Source organism: Elephas maximus, chromosome 10 (assembly GCF_024166365.1).
Source record: "Elephas maximus indicus isolate mEleMax1 chromosome 10, mEleMax1 primary haplotype, whole genome shotgun sequence".
Taxonomy (NCBI): domain Eukaryota; kingdom Metazoa; phylum Chordata; class Mammalia; order Proboscidea; family Elephantidae; genus Elephas; species Elephas maximus.
In genome coordinates, this window is record NC_064828.1 from 62357291 (window position 1) to 62380221 (window position 22931).

A 22931-nucleotide genomic window follows, 5' to 3' on the forward strand; every position below is an offset into this window, starting at 1 on the left:
CCACCTTGTCTGGCAACCTGGCAGCAGAGCTTTCTCTAACTAGACCCCTCAGAGATTGAGAGCCTGGCTAATTATGAGGTTGTTTTTTTTTAGAAGAAGTTGGGCACCACTAAAAAGTGTTGCATCCATATTTCTGTTCAATGCCTCAGCATTTAATGACTCAGCTAGGACTGCTCCTGCTTTTTGCCCCAAAGCACACTGGGAGCTGCTAGGAAATGTCTGGACAGCATTAGGTCCTAGCCCTGCAATGGCCTCAACCTCCCACGTGCAGAGCCTCCTACCTTGGTGTGAGAAGCTCTCTCAGCTTCTCTGTCAAACCAGGGACAGCAGAGCCACTTAACCTTGTGTCTGGCTTCCCAGAAAAGACCCCCTGTCGAGAAATGTGTCCCGGGGGGGGAAAGCAGGGAAGGAAAATGTAACCAAAGGTCCAGGGTACTGGTACCATGCTCCTGTCTTTTTCTCCAGAAAACACAGGTCTCCCCATTCTTTACTATGGTTCCTTTTCCTTCTTATTCTGTGTTCAGGGGAAGTTGAGTCTGTGGTTAATCTCTTGAGATTCGGAGTGAGTCAGACCTGGGTTTGTATGCCAGTTTCCTCATCTACCAGTAACCAGTAACCAGTTGTCATCAAGTCAATTCTGACTCACGGTGACCTCATTTGTGTCAGAGTAGAACTGGGCTCTACAGGGTTTTCAGTGGCTGATTTTGGGGAAGTAGATCACCAGGACTTTCTCTGAGTTGCCCGTGGGTGGATTCAAAGGTCCAGCCTTTCATTTAGCAGCCAAGCACGTTAACCTTTGCGCCACCCAGGGACTCCTTCCCATCTACAAAATGGAAATAAAAATGTACCTTCTTCCTAGGAGTAAATAAATCCAGTGAAATTACACAGATTAAAAGCTCAGCCCAGTGTTTGGCACATGAGAAGTGAGCCTAATGTAGCTGCTCTTCTCCCTCAGCAGTGCCCGAAAGGCTGGAGATGGACACTTCCCTTCCTTGTTCCTTTCAGATACCCAAGGACGCTGTAGGGAGCAGAGACTGGAGGAGGGCCGGCGGGACTTCACTCATGTAAGCTGCACACCTAAAATAAGCCCAGGCAGAAGACTCTGGGAATTTCCTATAATTTTCACTGTAAATGTCCTATTTATAAAGCTGAGTCACCGCAAGCTGATGTTTCGCAGTTGCTCCGGTGTGTGGAGACAGGCCATAACAGGAAACGAGGCGCACACCCAGAAACACAGGACTCACCTATGGGCTTGGGGGAGCCCTGGGTCTGACCTGGGTTTGGCTGTTCAGCTCTCAGAAGCACCCTGACAAACTCAGGGGATTTGTGCTACCTGACCAGACTTACTCACTCTCATCCCAATGGCCCTTTTTCTGGCTTCTTTGCTCCAAATAGTTTCCTTGTTTTTTTTTTTCCTTTTCTGATTATAAATTTACAAGGAAAGCCTGGCCTCTTCAAGAGTTGTTTACCAGCCAGCAGTACTAGGCCTGTCTGTTCCCAGAGACCTAAGTGTTCTGTCACGTGAGTGGCATCTGAGGGCATCTGCCTACTTCACTACGTGAAGACCTATCTAATTGCTTCTGCTCATCGCTGCCCCTATAAAAAAATTGTTAAAAAAGCTAATTCTCTACACCAATGTCCATAGAAACACTATTCACAACAGCCAAAAGGTGGAACCAACCCAAGTGTCTATCAATCGATGAATGGATAAACAAAATGTGGTATATACATATAATGGGATATTATGCAGCCGAAGTGTGGGTTTGAACTAACCACGTTTAGGTTAGTAGATGAGTGCAAACCTTTTGCGTCAGCTGCACTTAATGTTTTTATAATTTTATGCCCTGCAGGGAGGAACCAGGAGGGGAATACAAACCCCTCCACCCTGGTGGCATAGTGGTTAAGAGCTACAGGTGCTAAACAAAAGGTCAACAGTTTGAATCCATCAGGCATTCCCCGGAAACACTGTGGGGAAGTTTTACTCTGTCCTGTCGGGTCGCTATGAGTTGGAATTGACTCAATGGCAATGGGTTTGGTTTTTCTTTTTGGGTTTTCAGCCAGTAACTGAACAGGGTCACTAATCATAGCTGTGAACCCAGTGCCTCCAGCTACTGCTCTGGTAAAACTCTGTAGAGTCCCATTTCACCACTTCTGTCAGAGATGCAGAGAAGTTTCCAAACCAAAGCAACCTTAATGCTTAGCTACAGTTTCTCATGAAGCAATCACCCTTTCTCAGAAAACTTCTTTTCAGGACCGAGTGTTGGAACACCAACTCTGCCATGCTTTCTGGATCCAGCTCTGACTTCTGGGAGCTCTGGGGATGTAGGAGAATCACACCCTGATGAAGACAAGTTCCTGGGCTGAGGCAGCTTTGGGTATTAGTCAGGGTCACAGCAATGCACATGACTACTTATGTTAGGGCCTCTCCCTCCCACATGGCTCTTTCAATTGGTCAGCATGGGCTGGAGGTGGGAGGGAGTTGTCAGGTACCCAAGTCTGTCTCCCAGGTGCTTGATCCTCCCTCCCTGTTCCCATATTAGGTGACCAAAAGTCCCCTAGGGCTTTTTTGAGTGCTGCTCCTGGACAGTGGGTCTTCTGGTCCAGCTACTCTTTTGGAGACTCTTTTATCACCGCTTGTCCCTGATACTTTCCAGGAACAGAATGACCTGCCCCTCACCCCCTATTCCTCTCTCTTTTCTCTGCCTTTCTCCTCCTCTCTAGATAGCCCCCCACCTTTATTTTTTGGCTCCCCCATAACCAGAGAACTACAGGCCACCCTTTCTCCCATGATTGTGGTTCATGGCCTCACTAGCAAGTCTTTGGAGATTTGGGAAATCCAGATCTTAGGATCAGAGAGGCCCAGCCCCCTCCCTGTAGTAGAGGGAGAAGGAAAGCATCTTCCACTCCTTCCAAATAATTCGTCCCACCCCTAACTCTCCCCACTCACGTACCACAGAGACTACCTGGGAATACTTCTTACTGTAGCAATGGAAAAGCAAAATGTCAACTTAGAAAAAACAAAGACTCAACAAATTAGAACTAATAAGGTTCAGCCAGTTTGCCAGATAAAAGGTCAGCCTGCAAAATTCAACATCTCTCTCCACCCCAACAACTATTATAAAATATTACTAAAAGGATACCATTCATAAGAGCAACAAGAATTTTAAATATCTAGGAGTTAACCAAGAACACACAAAACTTATATAAATCTTATTTAAAATTCTAATAAAGGAAACAGAAAATGATCTGAATAAACAGAATATAGTCTATACTTTTGGACTGGATGTTTTAATATTATAAAGACCTAATTATATTTTTTTTGAATTATATTAAAGATTAACCTATAAATCCAATGCAGTGCCAATCAAAATTCCAGTTGAACAAAGTTTTTAATTTTGACGAAGTTCAATTTACCTATTTTGTTGTTTGTTGCTCATGCTTTTGGTGGCGTATCTAAGAACCCATTGTTTAAAAACTAGGTCCCAAAGCATTACTCCTATATTTTCTTCTAAGAATTTTATAGTTTTAGTTTTTACACTTAGGTCCTTGATCCATTTTGAGTTAATTTTCATATATGGTGTGAGGTACGGGTCTAACTTCTTTCTTTTGCACGTGGAAATCCACCTGTCCCAGCACCGTGTATTAAAGAGGCTATGCTTTCCCCACTGGATGGACTTAGTTTGTCGAAGGACTTTATCAACAGAGTGAACGGGCAACTTACAGATAAGAAGATATACAAATGGCAAACAAGCACATGAAAAGATGTTCAACATCATTAGTCATTAGAGAAACGCAAGCAAAACCACCACAAGATACCACTTCACCCCACTAAGTTAACTATGATTTAAAAAATGGAAGACAACAGTACTGGTAAGTATGTGGAAAAATTGGAACCTTCATCCATTGCTGAAGTAATTATAAAATGATGCAGCTGCTGTGTACAGTGTGGCAGTTGCTCAAAAAGTTAAACATGGAATTACTATATAACCCAGCAATTCCACTCCTAGGTATCTACTCAAAAGAATTGAAAGCAGATAAAAAATTGAAAGAGATACTTGTATTCAATGTTCATAGCAGTGCTAATCACAATAGCCAAAAGGTAGAAACAACCTAAATGTCAATCAACAGATGAATGGATTAACAAAATGTAGTGCATACACACAATGGAATGTTATTGTAGCTAGGTGCCATCAAGTTGGTTCTGACTCATAGTGACCCTATGCACAACAAAACGAAATGCTGCCCAATCCTGCGACATCCTCACCATTGCTGCAATGCTTGAGCCCATTGTTGCAGCCACTGTGTCAACCCATCTCATTGAGGGTCTTCCTCTTTTTCACTGACCATCTACTTTACCAAACATGATGTCCTTCTCCAAGGACTGATCCCTCCTGATAGAATGTCTGAACTATGTGAGACGAAATCTAGCCAACCTTGCTCCTAAGGAGCATTCTGGTTGTACTTCTTCCAAGGCAGATTTGTTCGTTCTCTTGGCAGTACATGGTACATTCAAAATTCTGTGTCAACACCACAATTCAAAGGCGTCAATTCTTCTTCCATATTCCTTATTCATTGTCCAGCTCTTGCATGCATAGGAGTTGATTGAAAACACCATGGGTTAGGTCAGGCACACCTCAGCCCTCAAGATGACACCTTTGCTTTTTAATACTTTAAAGAGATCTCTTGCAGCCAATTTTCCCAATGCGTCTTTTGATTTCTCAACTGCTGCTTCCATGGGTGTTGATTGCAGATCTAAGTAAAATGAAATCCTTGACATCTTCAATCTTTTTTCCATTTACCATGATGTGGCTTATTGGTCCAGTTGTGAGGATTTTTGTTTTCTTTATTTTGAGATGTAGTCTATACTGAAGTCTGTGGTCTTTGTTCTTCATCAGTAAGTGCTTCAAGTCCTCTTCACTTTCAGCAACGAAGGTTGTGTCATCTGCGTAACGGAAGTTGTTAATGAGTCTTCCTCCAATCCTGATGCCCCATTCTTCTTCATATAGTCCAGCTTCTTGGATTATCTGCTCATCATACAGATTGAATAGGTATGGTGAAAGGATACAACCCTGATGCATTCCTTTCCTAACTTTAAACCATGCAGTATCCCCTTGTTCTGTTTGAACAACTGCCTCTTGATCCATGTACAGATTCCCCATGAGCACAGTTAAGTGTTCTGGAACTCCCACTCTCTGCAATGTTATCCATAATTTATTATGATCCACACAGTAGAATGCCTTTGCATAGTCAATAAAACACAGGTAAACATCCTTCTGGTATTCTCTGCTTTCAGCCAGAATCCATCTGACATCAACAATGATATACCTGGTTCCACATCCTCTTCTAAATCCAGCTTGAATTTCTGGCAGTTCACTGTCAATATACTGCTGCAGCCGCTTTTGAATGATCATCAGCAAAATTTCGCTTGCATGTGATATTAATGGTATTGGTTGATAATTTTCACATTCAGTTGAATCACCTTTTTTGGGAATAGGCATAAATATGGATCTCTTCCAGTCAGTTGGCCAGGTAGCTGTCTTCCATATTTTTTGGCATAGGCAAGTGAGCACTTCTAGCACTGTAGCCGTTTATTGAAACATCTCAGTTGGTGTTCCGCCAATTCCTGGAGCCTTGTTTTTCTCCAATGCCTTCAGCGCAGCTGCACTGAAGGCAATGGAATACTACTCAGCCATAAAGAGAAATGAAGTCCTGATACATGCTATGACATTGATAAACCTTGAAAACATTATACTGAGTAATATTTCAGTCATAAAAGATAAATATTGTATGATTCCGCTTATGTGAAATATCTAAAATAGGCAAATGTACAGAGACCAAATTTTATTAGCAGTTACCAGGAGGAGGAAGAAGGAGGAAGGGGAAGTTATTGCATAGGGGCAGTGAATTCCTGTTAAGAATGATGGAAAAATTTGGAAACAAAGGGTGGTGATGGTTGTACAACATGGTAAACATAATTAATGCCATTGAACTGTAAATGTAAAAAATGTTGAAATGGCAAATGTTTAAAATGACAAAAGTATTTTCACTACCAAAAAAAAAAAAAAGGGCAAAAAAAATTCCAGTTGTATGCCTTTTTAAGGAACTCAATAAACAAGTTAACTTTAAAAAAGAAGACTAGAGAGGGGAGACTTGCCAATCAAAGATACTACAAAGTCATAGCAATAGCAATAGCAATAGCAATAGCAATAGCAATAGCACTAGCGTGGTCCTGGCTCAATAACTGACATAGAGATCAATGGAACAGAATGGAAGGCTCATCAACAAATCCATATACTGTATATAAAGAAATTTTGGAGCCCTGGTAGTGCCAGTGGTTAAGTGTCCGGCTGCTAACGAAGAGGTTGGCAGTTCAAATCTACCAGCTACTCCTTGGAAACCCTATGGTCCTGTCCTGTAGTGTTGCTGTTAATCAGAACTGACTCTAGGGCAAAGCATTTTTTTTTTTTTTTTAAAGAATCTTAACAAAAAAACACAAGGTCTCAGTGGGTTAAACCACAACTTAAGGTTTTGCTGGAAAATCTTGCTATGCTACTATCACTGTAACAAGTATACCTTAAGGCCTCCAAGTGATTTAAAATGAACTACATAAATCTTGCTCCATGCAAAGAACAGTATTTACTGTTATACAGGCCTAATTTTCCAGAACTACTTCCTAAAGACAGCAGCAATAACATATCCCAGTAGTGCATATCCTTAACATTAAAGGCTGAGGCATAGAAAGCTGAGACAGGTCCATGAGCAAAGCCACACAGGTCATCCATCTCTCCCTACAGGAAAATCACTGTGTAGTAAACAAGAAGGTGAACTCCAGCTGCCAAAAGAGCTAGAGCGTGAGCTGAAGGAGATGAACTTAGGCTGAGACAAAAGGGACCCCACAAAGCAAGCCCATTCTGAGTATCTAGCAACTTTAAGTCAACTAATCCATGCTGCTGTTCAACTGTCTTGAATTCCTAAAAGCATTTAAAAATTTTAAGAAAAATCTGGCATAAAAACCAAATATAATAAATTTTGTTTCCACTTTTTTTACCTACTTGTCACTCATTTAGTATTTCTATAAAATGACATCTTTTCTTCTTGTTTTAGTCAGGGTTAATCTAGGTTGAGTTGTAGCAACGATCAAGGCCCAAATCACACTGATTTATGTATTAGTCAAGATGTATTGCATTGGGCAAATTTGCTCCAAAAGACCTCTTCAAGGTTTTAAAAAGCAAAGATATCACTTTGATGTCTAAGGCGTGCGTGCCTTACCCAAGCCATGGTCTTTTCAATCATCTCATAGGCATGTGAAAGCTGGACAATGAAAAAGGAAGACAGAAGAATTGATGCATTTCAATTGTGGTGTTGGCAAAAAATAGTGAATATACCAGGGACTGCCAAAAGAATACAAAATCAGGCTTAGAAGAAATATAACCAGAATTCTCCTTAGAAAGGAAGATGGCAAGACTTGGATTCACTTACTTTGGACATGTATCATCAGGAAAGATAAATCACTAGAAAAGGACGTTATGGTTGGTGAAGTAGGGGGTCGGTGAAAATGAAGGAAACCCTCAGTGAGATGGATTGACACAATAACCACAGCAATGGACTCAAACATACCAATGATCATGAAGATGGCACAGACTGGACAACATTGTGTTCTTTTATACATAAGATAGCCATGAGTCAGAACCAACAAAAACAATGTATTAACAATAGTTTAACCTGAGTCATGGGTACAGCAGGTTCAAGATACTATTCTCTCTGCTTTCATATACAGGAATTCTCCAACTTATGACTTGTTTGAGTTATGATAAACCACACTTAATAATGTCCATTTTTGTGTACGTCTTATCATTCATAATATATACTACATACAGTGTTGTAGTACGTAGTTTGCTGATGTTATATTCTCAGATGTAATGTTTCCAACCCCCAAAGACAAGTGAAGTGAAGTTGGCTTTATAAAGACACTGATAATAAAAGGCAGTAATGATGAAAACTAAAAAAAAATGAGGTATTCGACTTATGTCAGAACTGATTTACAACAAACTAGTCTTCAGAACAGAACCCCGTCGTAAGTCGGGGACTACCTATATGTATGAACATTTTCATAATGAAAGTTTTGAAAAGCCTCTGTGGCTTAAAACAAAAAAGGCTTTTTTCTTTCTCATGCTACATGTCCATCACAGATCAGTAAGGTACTCTACTCCAATTTGTCCTCATACAGAGACAAAGGCTACCAAGTCTTTACTATATGGAGCATTGCTGGTTACTGTGGCAGAGGAAAAGAAGCATGATGGAGCTGTGCAATGGTTCTTAAGGCATTGGCTTGAAAGCAACACATATCACTTCTGCTCACATTCATTGGCAAAGAAAGTTACATGGTCACATCTAACTTCAGTGGCTCAGGAAAATATGATTCTATCACATGCACACTAGAAAGAGAACTGGAAATATTTGGTGTGCAGTGGTGATGATTACCACAGCCTTGTAAATCTAGAAGTCAAAAGCAAAAAATGCACTCTGATAGACTATTGCTATTGCCATAGGCTTTCACTCCAAAGCAAAGGAAAACAAAACACTCAATTTTTTCAACTGTGATAAAACAAAGTTATGCCAAGATTGGGAGTTCCACAATGGTGGGGACAGTGTATTTATTTTACCTTTCCAAAACATAGCACCCTGTCCTGTCTTTGTTGTTGTTGTTACTTGCAGCAAGTGGATTTTGATTTATGGTGGTCCCATCTGTGCAGAGTTGAACTGCTCTATAGGGTTTTCAAAGCTGTAGCCTTTCGGAAACAGATTGGCAGTCCTGTCTTAGGCTAACAGTTGAGCTCTTAACCATTTGCACCACCCAAAGACTCCATCTTGTCTTTCAGCCAAAAAACCAAACCCGTTGCCATCAAGTCAATTCCAGCTCATGGCAACCCTATAGGACAGAGTAGAACTGCCCCATAGAATTTTTAAGAAGTGCCTGGTAGATTCAAACTGCTGACTCTTTGGTCAGCAGCCAAGCTCTTAATCATGGCACCACTAGGGCTTCCATCTTGTCTTTACCAGTCCTAAATAAAGATTTTGCAGAACTGAAGAGACAGAGGCTGTGAGCAGTATGAATTACCAGGTGTTCCCTGAGAGAATCAATTTCTCATTTTTGTTCTTACTTTTATCAAACTCCGTCTTATGACAACCGTAAAAAAAAAACCCCAAACCAAACTCAGTGCCGTCAAGTCGATTCCGACTCATAGCGACCCTACAGGACAGAGTAGAACTGCCCCACAGAGTTTCCAAGGACCATAGGCAGAGGGAAAGGGGGACTTGCTCCTTTCTAGGAGGATGCTGGGTGGTTGAGGAAACCCTGGTGGCATAGTGGTTAAGAGCTACATCTGCTAACCAAAAGGTCAGCAGTTTGAGTCCACCAGGTGCTCCTTGGAAACTCCGTGGGGCAGTTCTACTCTGTCCTATAGGGTCGCTATGAGTTGGAATTGACCCGACAGCAACAGGTTTGTTTTTTGGCTTTCGCTGGATGGTTGAGACTGTCCTAGGTGGCCAGTCCTGCTTTGCAGAGAACCTGAAGATTGGACTCACCAAATGAGGGAGACTTGGGATCATCCAGCCAAAAGGATACATTTTACAGGCAAGGAAACATAATCCCAGAGAAAATAACTAGTTCCATTTACTTCAAGAGTCCAGGGCCCCATAAATCCCTTTGGCTTAATGTTCTCTTGTGATTGTGGTTGAACTGACTTTGGAACCTGGGTACCCTGGATCCCAGCTAAGTACTCTCCCCATCTGCAATATTGTATATAATCATGCTATAAATTACCAAGTGTTCAGAAAAACTGAGGTGTCCTGGTGGCACAGTGGGTAAGTACTCACCTGCTAATTGAAAGTTTGGCAGTTGGAACTCACCAGCCGCTCTGCTAGAGAAAGATGTAGCAATCTGCTTCCATAAAGATTTACAGCCTTGGAAACCCTTTGGGGGTAGTTCTACTCTATCCTATAAGGTCAGAATCAGCTCAAAGCCAACAGGTTTGATTTCATTTTCAGAAAAACTAAAATTAAAAGAGAGACAGAGAGAAAAATAATTAAATAGAGCAGGTAATTCAGCCTGGTGTTCCTCTCATTGCCAAAGATGACAAATCTGCTGTTCCCAATAGGTTTCGGTTCTTGCATTCTTCTCTTTGTGTAAGCACTAGGGAGGCTTTGTATGGTTCTAAAAAAAAAAAGATAAAAAAGAAAAAAAAAAAATTCAGCCCCTAGATGCTATCCAGCAGTTCAGCTGAGAGTCCACTGAAGAGACACTGATCTGTTCTAACACCGGAGGGAAACTTGGTCCTTTTGGACTAAGAGAAATTGAGTCATGATGTCCAACGGGCAACTTCTGAAGGGATTTTCGAAAGTAACTTTGACCATACTCACTGTCTTTAGGACCTAAGCCTGGGTGTGATTTGCCTCTGCTATAATTTTGTCAGCACAGGAAATTGGCTGCCAAGAAATGACCCATTCAGAACAGTGCCATGTGTTAAATTACCCTTTGGTGAGCTCTTGCTGAAGCATCTTATGGGCAAGCAAGTATGGAGAGAACAGTAACATGAACAAACCTACACATCACTGGACTATCCAAATCATTAAAATATTGAATAATTTAAAGACTTAATGACCCAGCAAAGATGGGAAACACGTTTAAATGCAGATCTCAGTCATTAAAAATGCATTTGGCACGCCACATTTACCTCCTATGAAAATGGGGGAAAAATACATTTAGGACCAGACTGCCACAGCTCCCCAAGAGGGTGGCTTGGGAAAATAAGCGACAATTCTATTTGGTGCCCAATGAGGCGACTGCTCTGAGTTGCTGGGGTGCCTTTCTGTGGGGGCTGGCGATGCTGTCGCCATCTAAAACTGCAGCCAATTCACCACTCCAGAGACTTCTGAACTGTGCAAGATACAGGAAGCATTTTCTGCGAGAGACCCCCTCATAGGGGAAGGTGCCAGAGAGAGTCTGGCTTGACAGAAGCATCATGAGGTAAGGCAGCTGGGGAAATTTATATAGCAAGAAACACTGACAGAAGCAACTTGCAGGGTAATAGATCGCTTTTATATGACCTTTCTTGCCATGGTCTTGTAACTCCCACCAAATGAGTGAGTGGGGCTATGCAAATGAGGTGTTTGTGGCCCACCAAGGGAATTGGATAGCTTGCAAATAATGCAAATAAGGTACATGGCACCCTTGTGGGGGTGAGACCACACAAATAAGGGGATTAGTCAGTCAGTTTTGCCATCTCACTAAGCTTAAAATGAGCCATCCCAGAGGCAGACAAGGGGAACCTCACAACCACCAAAAGGGAGAGATGGGAGAGGAGTAGGGCCTTTGGACCTGGGGTCCCTGTACTGAGAATCTCCTAGACCCAGGAGACAGAGAAAGAGCCGTAACACCAGAGACAGCACAAGACGGTCAGAAACGGCAGCAGAACCAGGAGACTAGTGCAAAATGGCACAGCGGGCTTCCCAGCCCACAGAGCAAGGTGGTTACTGTGAACATGTTAACTCACAGAGTGAAAGAGCTGAACACCTTCAGACAAGAGGCTTGCTAGTAGAGTGGGTTGCCCCCAGGCACTTACTGGTGGAGTGGAGCTAAACAGCTTTGTGACACTTGCCTGAGCAGAGCAGAGACCAGGCCAGCCCAAGAGGCCCAAGGAGCCAAGGGCTGAGAGGCCAAAGGCCAGGGAGAGGCCTGTCTGTGGGCACAACCAAGAAGCTGTCCTGACCAAAGAACTACATCCTGAGTCGTTCCTGTTCCTGAATTGTAACTTATCATTTCCCTAATAAACCCCATAACTGTGAGTATGGTCTGTGAGTTTTGTGTGGCCATTGCAACGAATTATTGAACCAGCAGACGAGTAGACAGTGTTGTGGAAGGGATGGCTGGTGTCAGAATTGGTAAAAAGATTGGACAGAGTATGTATGTCTGATTTCCACTTCAAGAATCAGCCTTGGGCTGCCAATCTTGATTCTCCTTCCACCTTGCAAAGTTAGAAGAGGTCAGAAGCCCCTATCTCACCATTTTTACACAACTTAAAAGAAAACCAACCAAACCCCCTGCCGTCGAGTTGATTCCGACTCATAGCGACCCTGTAGGACAGAGTAGAACTGCCCCATAGAGTTTCACAAGGAGCGCCTGGCAGATTTGAACTGCTGACCTTTAGGTTAGCAGCCATAGCACTTAACCACTATGCTACCAGGGTTTCCCAGCTTAAAAGAGAGGGCCAAATTGTCTTTTACCTGATGCACGCTTCTCCTTTCTTACCAGACCTATGCTATTAAATGATTATATTAAGTCCCAAAGGAGACTTTTGGGTATTTTGTTTTGTTATACAGAGAAAATTAAGTTTGTGGTATTTGGAATGGATTCTGCTTTTCTAAGGGGTTTGATTCAATGGAAGTCCAACTATAGGCCTCCTATTGACACAATGCTGGGACAGTGAGGAAGCAAAAGCTGGGGCTGTTAGCCATGAACCAGATATGTGATCTTGAGCAAGTAACATAACCCTCTCATTCCTCAGTTTTTCTCATTTCTAAAACAAAAGAACTAGATCAGGGAGCAGAATGACATTAATTGGCACTCAGTGTCCCATCCAACCTCCCATGAGCTTTCCGATATGTCAGAGATGAGAAAGCTAAAGACTACATTTCCCAGATTCCTTTGCAGCTAGAGCCTGGTTATGAATTAAGTTCCCTTCCCCCCACCCCCATGAGATGCACTCGTGTGAGATTTTGAGAACAAAAATGAAACAGAGGCCATCTTCCTACTGCTTTTTCTGCTGGCAAGCCATGTCAAGAGCGTGGAGAGGCAGCTGTGGAGGTGGAGTTAGAGCTCTAGTGTCTCATAACCAGGCCAAGGGCCTGGAAGAGCCGTTAGGGTGACAGGGGCAGCAGCAGCAGAGGCTCCCCAAACTCTAGGAATCTTTTCCATAGATATGCTGGCAAAAATATGAAAAACGTGCTCAAGCGTGTTCACTACTGCACAGTTGTAATAATAAGACTGGCAACAACCCAAATGCCCATCAACAGGAGACGGGCTGAATAACTATGGTACAATCACACACATAAAGGAGTGCTGCATAGCTTTATAGAGGAATAAAGAATATCTCCGTATACATCTATGGGGTAATCTTCAAGATATACAGTTAAGTGGAATAAGCAAAGTGGAGAAAATGGTATAAAGTAGGTTACCATTTAGAAAAGAGGGCTATGTATACACATACTTAAAAAAAAAAAACCTTGGTGAACTGCCACTTGAGAACTTATTTGTATTCCCCCACCTAAGCTCTTTAGCAGTCTTTTGTATGTATTTGCAATAAAACTATCTTTTTCTGAGCAAAATAAATAAATGAAAGAAACCTTGGAAGAACAAACAAGCAAAAAAGAGGTAGTCCTAAAGACCTCCTGGAATAGGAAAAACAGCCTGTCTAAGATGACAGGCTGCAAACTCTGATAGTGAAACTAGAAACAAAGAAGCCCACGTGCTGACTAGTTCTCCACGCAGCTCAGGATGCAGTTGGGGGGAAAACAGATGGTTGGGGAAGGTGAGAAGGAAAATTAGCATTTACTGAGTGTCTACTATTTAAAGCACCTGGCCCAGGTTCTCCTTTAATCTTTTACAGCTTCACTTTGAAGTAGGTATTTTTATTATCCCCACTTTGGAGATAAGGAAAGGAGAGTAGAGAGAAACTGAACAACTCAATCAAATCCATAAAGCAAGTAAAGTGCCAGAAGTAGGGCTTTGCACCCAGGCCTTTCTGACCCCAGCTATAGAGTCATTCTTTGCTGGGCCCTCAGACTGAGCCCTCAGACTGAGCCCTTGGGCAGCTGCCAAGGGGGAGGAACTGCCTCCTTAGGGTCCTGGGATGTCTTCTTCCCTTCACCTACTCCTAGACTGGGGCCCCATGCCAAGCCACGGCACCTCCCAGCTTCTCTGTGACTGGCTGGGTAGGGGTGGGAGGACCTCTAAGCTACTGGTTTTCCATGTATTTTGAAATCACCTGAGGAGCTTTAAAAAGCACTGATACCCAGGTCCCACCTCCAGAGATTCCTATTTAATAACTATGGGGTACAGCCTGGGTATGAGAACGCCCCAGGTGATTCTAATGTACAGCAAAGTTCGAGACCCTCTGCACTAAGCTCTTACTGTTTCCAAGTGTGGTCTGATGTCCAATAGTACTGACATCACCTGGGAGCTTGTTAGAAATGAGAAGTGCCTGGTCCCACCCAGACTCACTGAATCAGAAACTTGGGGAGAGCAGAAGAGACCTCAACAAGCCCTCCAGGTGATTCTGATGTACCCTAAAGTTTGAGAATCACTGCTCTAAGCAACAAGTTAGAGACAGATGACATACCACAGTTTGCTTTGTAATCTATCAAATAACCACCATGTTTGTTACAAAGTAAGATAAAATTGATAGCCTCAGGGAATGAGACCAGCCAGGCCTTTTCCCCAAGGACAAAACCTTGAGGCATGTGAAAAAATGCTTAAATGTGGTTTGGAATCATCTGGAACTCACTGCAGGCTTCTGAGAAGGGCAGCATAATCAAAATATGAGGATGCTACTCAGCCACTGTGTACCAAAATCTACTGAAGGAAGCGTTGACAGCTAGAATATGGTCCTCAAGGACAGATGGACAAGGATGAACAGCTGAGGGTGACCCAGCAAACCAGTGGCCCCTCTTGACAAGGCTTCTCAACTTAGATGGTTTCCTGTTGTTGTTGGGTGCCATCGAGTTGGTTCCAGCTCATAGTGACCCTATGTACAACAGAATGAAACACTACCCAGTCCTGCGCCATCCTCACAATCATTGCTTAAGCCCATTGTTGCAGCCACTGTGTCAATCTATCTTGTTGAAGGTCTTCTTTTTCACTGACCCTCTAGGGCTGCCATAGCAAATTGCCACAAACTGGTTGGCTTCAAAAAACAGAAATTTATTCTCTCACAGTTTTGGAGGCCAGAAGTCTGAAATCAAGGAGTCAATAGGTTTGGTTGCTTCCGGAGGCTCTGCCTTTCTCCTAGCTCCTGGTGGCTACCAGCAATCCTTGGTGTTCCTTGGCTTGTAGATGCATCACTCTCTGCTCCATCTTCACATGGCCTTCCCCTCTGTGCTCTGTGTCTCAGATCTCTCTCTCCTATAATGACACCAGTAATTGGATTTAAGGCTCACCCTAAATCCAGGATTATCTCTTCTGGAGATCCTTAACCTAATTACATCTACAAAGACCCTATTTGCAAATAAGGCTACATTCACAGGTACCTGGAGTTAGGACTTGAACATATTATTTTTGGAGAGCACAATTCAGTCAACTACAGAAGAGAAACAAATTTTACTTCCTTATAGCTGCCCTCCCTAATGCTGATTCTGAGCCAAGAAGCTGCCTTACTCACTCCTTGCTTTCAGGCAACTCTGTTTGCCCTCATGGCAAATGCGGATGGGCCCACCCCCACCCATTCCCCATTGCTGTTGGGTCAATTCTGACTTACAGCGATCCTATAGGACAGAGCAGAACTGTCCCATAGGGTTTCCAAGGAGCACCTGGTGGATTCAAACTGCTGACCTTTCGGTTAGCAGCCGTAGCACTTAACCATTACAACACCAGGGTTTCCGATGGGCCAGGCATACAGTACTAATAATTATCTTCTCAGAGGTGCTTTATAGGGTGCTTTCATGTGTGCTCATTTAAAGCTTCAACCAAAGCTGTGATATTTCTGGGCTATTGCATAAAGGAAGAAACTGAGGCTCAGGGAGGTTAGGTGATTTGCCCAAAGTCACAGAGTTAGCTAGTGGTAGAGACTGGGCTTGAACCCAGCCCTCCCACACCAAATTCCCAGCCTCTTCTGTTGGAATCATCTACTGCCAGGCGGGGAAGGATTATCTGTTAAACAAGGTGGGCACGGGCTTACTTGTGTTTACTTGCTGATTTGTAATACACAATTTCACCTGTTTTTCACCACATCTTTAATGTGAAATTGTGTAAAACCCATGTGAAATTGTACACTATAGATTAATAAGTAAACACAAGTAAGTCCATGTGTACCTTGCTTACTGTAAGCTGGTGCGTACCTTGTTTACTGGTTAATCCACCCCTGCTGCCAGAACTCATGATTTAACCCTAACATCTTCAGGGAAAGGGGACCAGGAACTCTTCCCTGGGACCAGTGGTCTAATCAAGATACAGCATTCTCTCAGTTTGTCACCAATGGTTCATGGAAGATGATCACTGCTTCCTCTCTCTGCTTCCCAAGACTTCCAACTCTAGTTCTGCAAATATCAAGAGCCTTGTATGTGCCAGGCATCTTGGCCTGTGGTAAAAACTCAGTAAGTGTGAAAAGAATGATTTTGTTGTTGTTGTTGTTCTGACCATAGCTCAGCAAGAAACATAGTTGATATAGGAAGTTGAATAAAACACACACCTAGTCCCAAGGACTCAACAATGCAGGGGACACACAGGCATACCTTGATGTACAATGACAGCAGAAGCAGCGGGTTCCAATACCAGTCCCCATGTTCTCTTAATTTAAAAATTGGTGAAAACCTATTACCACAGGGGCCAGGAGGCTGGTCTTGATGCTTTTATCTTTAGGTGGTGTCTTGTTTTCCGTAGGTTGTTGTGGTCCAGTAATGCTGTGTCTGCTTCATCTTTAGTGTCTGTCTTAGTCATCCAGTGCTGCTCTAACAGAAATACCACAAGTAGATGGCTTTAACAAAAAGAAATTTATTCTCTCACAGTCGAATAGGCTAGAAACCCAAATTCAGGGTGTCAGCTCCAGGGGAAGGCTTTCTTTCTCTGTTGGCTCCAGGGTAAGGTCCTTGTCATCAATCTTCCCTTGGTCTGGGAGTATCTCAGTGCAGGAACGTCAGGTTCAAAGGACACACTCTGCTCTTGGCGCTGCTTTCTTGGTGGTATGAGGTCCCTAAGTCTCTTTGCTTGCTTCTCTCTCTTATATCTCAAAAGAGATTGCCTTAAGACACCATCTAATCTTGTAGATCTCATCAGTGTAACTGCCACTAACCCATTTTATTACATCATAGTGATGGGATTTACAACACATAGGGAAATCACATCGGACGGTGAAATGGTAGACAATCATACAAGAGAATCATGATCTAGCCAAATTGACAGATATTTGGGGAGGACACAATCCAATCCATGACATTCCACCCTTTGGCCTCCAAAAATTCATGTCCTTGCCACATGTAACACATACTCACCCATCATCTTATAGCAAAGGTCTTAATTCAATTCCAAGTCCAAAATCCAAAAATTCCTCATCTGTGAAATCTAGAATACAAGTTAACTGCTTCCGAAGGCACAATGGCAGAACAGGCACTAGCTAGACATTTCCATTACAAATAAGAGACATTGGAGGGAAAGAAGGCATAACAGGCACCAAGCAAGTCTGCACACATTACATTGGCCCTTAAGGCTTTGAAAATAATCCTCTGTCCTCTGACACCATTACACAACGGCTCTGCCCTCCAAACTCTAGGTACTGGCTACAGTCTCCAGATTCTGAGAGGAGGCCCCTCAGCTCTGGGCTTCGGCTCCACCTTCCAGGCCCACTAGGACAGCAACTCTGTTCCCTCAGCTTTAGGCGCACCATTCTTCTAGTCCATCTGAGTGGTGACTCCACCCTTAGAAAAACCAGAAGCCATGGTTCCACCCTTTGGAGATCATGGCCATAGCTTTTGAGACTGAGGCAGCTCGGCTTCCTGTGTTCCTTGTCTCTTCAGCTTCTGCTTCCTGATTCCTTGGCCTCTTGGTTCCTGAGGCCTCACACCTGCATCAGCCCTGCTGGGACAAGTGATCCAAAGCTCTGTAGCTCAAGGGATAAATGCCTGGAAGCACCCCACTCCACCAGTAAACTTTGGCCAGAAGGCACTCAGCTCTCTTGCTCAGTGGGTTGGCAAGCCCAGCTTCACCTCTAAGTGCCCAGAGGCACCTCACTCCACCAGCAAGCCTTCTGCACACAGGCACTCAGCTCTCTTGCTCTGTGGGTCAGCTCCAGCGCCATTTTGCACTGGTCTCATGGTTCTGCTGCTGCTGTTTCTCACCATCTGCACCTTCTCCAGTGTTAAGTACTCCTCATTTCCTTCTGAATCTTCTATCCATTCACAGTTTCAAAACCGCTTCCACATTTTAGGTATCTGTTACAGCAGCACTCCACTCTCAGTACCAAACTCTGTCTTAGTTATCTAGTGCTGCGATAATAGAAATACCACTAGTGGATGGCTTTAATGAAGAGAAATTTATTCTCTCACAGCCTAGGAGGTTACAAGTCCAAATTCAGGGTGTCAGCTCCAGGGGATGGCTTTCTCCCTCTGTCAGCTCTGGAGGAAGATTTCTTGTCATTAATCTTCCCCTGGTTGAGGAGCTTCTCAGATGCAGGGACCCCAGGTCCAAAGGCCTTGCTCTGCTCCTGATGCTGCTTTCTTGGTGGTTTGAGATCCCCGCTCTCTGCTTGCTCCCCTTTCCTTTTATCTCTTATAAGATAAAAGGTGATACAAGCCACACCTCAGGGGAACTCCCTTTACATTGGATCAGGGATGTGGCCTGAGCAAGAATGTTATATATCACCCTAATCCTTTTAATCACAGGCAGAGATTATGATTTATAACACGTAAGAAAATCACAAAATGGAGGAAAACCACACATAGCCTAACCAAGTTGACATATTTTTTGGGGGACGCAATACAATCCATGACAGTAGCACTAGATAACTGAGAAAAAAATTGGTACCAAGAGAGTGGGGTGCTCTCTGACAGGTATCTAAATTGTGGAGGTGGTTTTGAAACTAAATAGGTAGAAGCAGGAAGAGTTTTAAAGTGTCTAATAGTAAAAGCCTAGATTGCCTTGAAGAGACTGTTGGTAGAATTATGGACATCAAAGACAATTCTGGTGAGGACTCAGAAGGAAGTGAGGAGAGCTGTTATATTAGAGATGGCACAGAAGACAAGAAGCAGCAGCAGAAAAACGGCAGCAGCAGAACCAGAAGACCAACCCAAGACTGTGCTGGAGCCAATCCACAAAGTGAGAGAGCTGAGTGCCTACAGCAGGAGGCTTCCTGGTGGAGTAGGGTACCTCTGGGCATTGATCAGTGGAGGCAGGCTTGCCTGGCCTGTAGAGTGAGACAGCTGAGTGCCTTCCAGCTGAAGTTTACTGACAAAGTGGGGTGCCTCCAGGTACTCATCGGTGGAGCTAAAGAGCTTTGGAACATTGCCCCAGCAGTGCAGACGTAGGCTGTGAGGCCCAAAGGACTGAGAGGCCAAGGAACCAGGAAGCAAAACTGAAGAGACAAGGAACACAGGAAGCAGAGCTGCCTCAGTCTCAAAGGGCGGAGTTGCCACTCAGATGGACTAGGAGAATGGGGCTGTCCAAAGTTGAGGGAGCAGAGTTGCCACTCCAGTGGGCCTCAGAATTCAGAGAGTGTGGCCAATACCTAGAGTCTGGAGGGCAGGGCCATTGGATATGTTGTCTCAGAAAACAAAGGATTATTTTCAAACCTTAAGAGCTAATGTAATGTGTTCTGCTGACTTACTTGGTGCCTGTTATCCTTTCTTTCCCTCCAGTTTGTCCCATTTGTAATGGATAAGTCTACCTTGTGCCTGTTCCACCATTGTACTTTGGAAACATATAACTTGTATTCTAGATTTCACAGATGAAGAGGAATTTTTGGATTTTGGACTTGGAGTTGAATTAAGACATTTGCTATGATATGATAGGGTGGGTGTACATGTTTTACATGTGGCAATGATATGAATTTTTGAGGGCCAAAGAGTGGAATGTTATGGATTGAATTGTGTCGCTAAAAGTGTGTGGCAACTTGGCTAGTCCACAATTCCTAGTATTGTGTGATTGTTCACTATTTTGTAATCTGATGTGATTTTATTATGTGTTGTAATTCCTACCTTTATGATGTTAATGAGGCACAACTCAATCTACATGATTAGGCTGTGTCTTAAGTCAACCACTTTGGAGATATAAAAGAGAGAAGCGAGCAGAGACAGGTACCTCATATCACCAAGAAAGTACTGCCAGGAGCAGAGCATGTCCTTTGGACCCTGGGTCCCTGCACTGAGAAGCTCCTAGACCAAGGAATGGTTAATGACAAGGACCTTCCTCCAGAGCCAACAGAGAGAGAAAGCCTTCCCCTGGAGCTGGTGCCCTGAATTTAGACTTCTAGCCTCCTAGACTGTGAGAGAATAAAATTTCTCTTTGTTCAGAGAATACCCTTGTGGTATTTCTGTTATAGCAGCACTAGTTAACTAAGACACATATCACAGACATTACCTTTACCAACCTGGGTATAGATCAGAACAGTTGGAGGTCCCAGTGAAATATGGTAAGTATATTGTACAAGTGATCATTTACCAGTTAACAGGTGAGAAAACCACACCTGATTTGACTCCACTGCCAAGACAGTGTCACTGCTAGGGACCTACCAGGCTCCTACCCTCTCTCCCACTAAGCAATTCAAAATATTTTGACATGTGCACTCATTCCATTTAATGTATTTGTCATCATTTGATTTACCTGTCATACCACACAGCAAACCTAAATTTGATATGAAAAGCATCTCAGATAACAAGGGTGCTAGACTCAGCATTTAAAACTCCTCACTGAGAGCAGTTGGTACAATTTCTTTGGAGGGTAATATGGTGATATCAATTAAAATTTAAAATATGAATATCCTTTGACCTAACAGTTCCACTTCCAGGATTTCTTCCCATGGATAATAACAAAAACAACAAAATCCAATCAAAACAGAAATACAAATGCACGTGTGTGCATACTTATTTTGGCATTATTTATAATAGCATAAGACTGGACACAGTTGAAATTATCTTTATTAGATGATGGTTAAATAAATTCTGATACATCCAAACAATGGAATTCTAAGAAGTCATGAGAAAGAATGAGGCAAATCTTATTATTTTTCTATTTTTATTGTCCTTTAAGTGAAAGTTTACAAATTAAGTCAGTCTCTCATACAAAAATTTATATAACCTTGCTCTGCACTCCTAGTTGCTCTCCCCCTAATGAGACAGCACACTCCTTCTCTCTACCCTGTATTCCCGTGTCCATTCAACCAGCCTCTGTCCCCTATGCCTTCTCATCTCCCCTCCAGACAGGAGCTGCCCAGATAGTCTCAAGCGACTACTTGAGCCAAGAAGCCCACTCCTCACCAGTATCATTGTCTATCTAATAGTCCAGTCTAACCCCTGTCTAAAGATTTAGCTTTGGAAATGATTCCTGTCTTGGGCCAACAGAAGGTCTGGAGACCATGACCTCTGGGGTCCCTCTAGTCTCAGTCAGACCATTAAGTCTGGTCGTTTTTACGAGAATTTGAGGTCTACATCCCACTGCTCTCCTGCTCCATCAAGGATTCAGAATTAGGTAAATCTTTATGTGACAATATTGAAAACAGAATGAACTACGAGATATGTTAAGTGAAAAAACAAGGTGCAGAGGAGTAGATATAGCATGTGTAATATATGTAGTGTATAGTATTCTTCCTTTCATTCAGCATTCATTCATTCATATATTCAAACTAAAGTACATAAGTGTTTCTTCTCCGTGTATTTACTTGCTATTGAGTTTATTGTAGATCTCTGAAGGCTCATAATTTAACTTGTTCTAAGACGCTATAATGCCATCATCTCTGAATCAAAAAAAAAGAAAGACAAAGGGTATTAAATACTGGTGCCATATTTATAAACTAAGAAAAAAAAGGGAAACAGATTTGTTACTATTGCATCTCTTCCACCCTCCTTACTGAAATACACTGTTCCATTTGAGCTGGCACTGGTAAGTTCTTGGATGCTGAAGAAATTGTATCCTTTTTTAAAAAAACCCATAATACTGTGCCTGCTGCTGACTTCTTATCCCATTTATGAACTGATGAGCAAAACTGGGTCCTGACTTTCAGCTAGCAGCATAAAATAAGGGGTGAATACTGGAGCTTATAAAAGATCCCACCCATATATACTTCCCAGGAATTTCCAGACCAACAGCATGATAGGGGCAGTCAGACTAGGGCCTCAGGGACTATGAGGATTCAGCTCCATACACTTCATCTTGGGAAAGTAAATGATGAAAATCATGGGTTCATGAGGAAGGTCTAAATGGCTCCTAGTCTCTTCCTTTGGTACCTAGTGGATAAGAGCATGAACTCTGAAGTCAGACTCCAGGATTCCATCCTAATGCTGCCATTTGTTAGTTATTTCACCCTAGATAATTTATTCTCTGGTCTCAGTTTTCTCATCCGTAAAATGGGGGTAATTCTATCACACATCTCCTAAGGTTACCACGAAGGTTAAATGAGCAAATACAGGTAACACGCCTAGAATAGTACCTAATACATACCAAATACTTAACCAATGCTAGTCATTACTATGAACCTACAAGCTAATCTAGTCCAGAAAAAGAAAACAATCCTATTTCTGCACAGTAAACATTAAAACTTCAAAACCTCATTGCTCTTCCCCTCTCCAAGGGCCCCGAGGCCATGAACTAAAATAACAGACATGATCTTTGTTTCTTACGTTCTACAGAGCGGTTTTTCTTAAGCAACATTGTCTACCTCAATCCAAATTAACTTAAACTATTCATTTTATCTCCAAATCATTTCTGAATCCCACAGTCATTAATTTCAAACCCAGACTTGCCTTTGCACTTAATTATTAGTTCTTCTCTCAGGAGTCAGGAATGTAGCACTTTCATTAACTTACAAAAAGTTTAGGTGCCTACCGTAGTGGTGGTGGTGTCTAAAAAGATCCAGTGGAGCACTTGGGCTGGTGTGTTAGGAACCCCCATCTGCTGCTGCAGAGAGATACCATCTCAGAGCAGTTTCTAGGCTAAAAGCATGGCAGTTTCCCCACTG